The sequence below is a fragment of the Anneissia japonica genome, unplaced genomic scaffold, assembly GCF_011630105.1.
Source record: "Anneissia japonica isolate Jap-2015-1 unplaced genomic scaffold, ASM1163010v1 scaffold1065_len1792383_cov172, whole genome shotgun sequence".
Classification (NCBI taxonomy): Eukaryota; Metazoa; Echinodermata; class Crinoidea; order Comatulida; family Comatulidae; genus Anneissia; species Anneissia japonica.
In genome coordinates, this window is record NW_022684135.1 from 425,148 (window position 1) to 425,403 (window position 256).

Sequence of the window (256 nt, forward strand, 5' to 3'; positions counted from 1 at the left end):
TGTTCGCATTGTTCTTCATTCAGGTTCAGGTGGTTCATTGAAACTGTGGGCTCCCGAACTCTGGGGCCCCTTATAGAAAAAAAATCTAATAAAGCAATGCAAAGAAAATTATTGATTATTAATATTTATCTTTATTCAATACTGAATTTTAAAAACTGTTAATTTAGCTTTAAAATAATCAATTATACATTGCCCAGTTGTAAAAATTGTCACTCCGATATCATCGTGATGGATGGAAATCCACAGTGAAACAGAT